Genomic DNA, 1,619 nt, shown 5'->3' with positions numbered 1-1,619 from the left:
GTTGGACTTCAGAATATCAAGAAAATCTGAAGAAGCTTGGAGGCTCTAGGTATCGGGAATGTAAGGGGTTAGCAGAGTACACAATTTCTTGGCAATGTCATAAGTTGGTGTCGGAATTTGCGATATTATTGGTCTTAATTTGTTTCCGGGTTTATGAGTCTTGACGTTGCCATAGCAATAACCCATACTATATATATATATATATATATATATATATATATATATATATATATATATATATATATATATATATATATATATATATATATGAATATAGAAAAGACAAATGTATGGCAAGAGTGGTATAGGTAAATTCCAGAAAGGAGCAGAAGTATTTTATTCTCTAACTTTTTGACAGTCTTCTTCAGAGAGATAATAGTACAGGCAAATTGGAATACATTGTCTATATACTAAGCGGGTCATCTCACAGGTCGCCTTGGGATAGAGTCCGCCGTTTGTGCTCCCTCGATGATTAATCTTGCTGTTGTGTGTGCCAAATTTACAAATCCTTCTCTATGATTGGTTGATTTAAAAGTATTAATATAAGCTTCAATAGTTTTTCTTGTCGTCTTTTTCATACCGAATTAGATGTCCTGTGGTGTCGCATGTCATTCTTGTGTTCGTAAGATTATACGAACACAAGAATGACATGCGACACCACAGGACATCTAATTCGTTAGTAGTACACGCTACACAATACGGACATATGCCTAATTGGAACAACACCAAAATCCTACACATCGGTATGAAAAAGACGATAAGAAAAACTATTGAAGCTGCATATATTAATACTTTTAAATCAACCGATCATAGAGAAGGATTTGTAAATTTGGCACACACAACAGCAAGATTAAAATATCGAGGGGTCACAAACGGCGGACTCTATCCCAAGGCGACCTGTGAGATGACCCGCTTAGTATATAGACAATGTATTCCAATTTGCCTATACTATTATCTCTCTGAAGAAGACTGTCGAAACGTTAGAGAATAAAATGCTTCTGCTCCTTCCTGGAATTTACCTATACCACTCTTGCCATACACACACACACACACACACACACACACACACACACACACACACACACACACACACACACACACATATATATATATATATATATATATATATATGTATATATGTATATATATATATGCATATATATATATATATATATATATATATATATATATGTATATATATATATTGGGGAAAGTCTTTCTCGTAAACAATTCCTATTAAATGCTAAAGCAGAAGTGGCGTCAATGATTTTAAGAGAACATTTCTCTAACTCTCTGTATTTCCTTTTTTCTTCATAACTTAAACTCTGTAGAAAATAGTAAAAGGCTGCAGAATGTTGATTCATTTTACCGACAGCTGTTTCAACCATTACAAATGGTCATCTTCAGGATAATACAATACACCAAGACAAACATGGGTATATAAGGCCGAGTAAAAACGGCAGGGAGAGGTCACTTGTAAGGTGGGAATCTGTCTACCCTACCGAGACGGAAAGGGAAACCGGGACAACTTCCCGATGTGGGATTACGTCCCAGAAGTCTAGACACAATCCCCATGTGGGTTTTTGTCCCGTGGTGACGGTCTGTATTTTCTATTGGAG

This window comes from Oratosquilla oratoria, chromosome 18, assembly GCF_046742065.1.
Source record: "Oratosquilla oratoria isolate Oo_2021 chromosome 18, ASM4674206v1, whole genome shotgun sequence".
In the NCBI taxonomy this organism is placed as follows: domain Eukaryota; kingdom Metazoa; phylum Arthropoda; class Malacostraca; order Stomatopoda; family Squillidae; genus Oratosquilla; species Oratosquilla oratoria.
Note: the sequence above shows the minus strand (reverse complement) of the source record.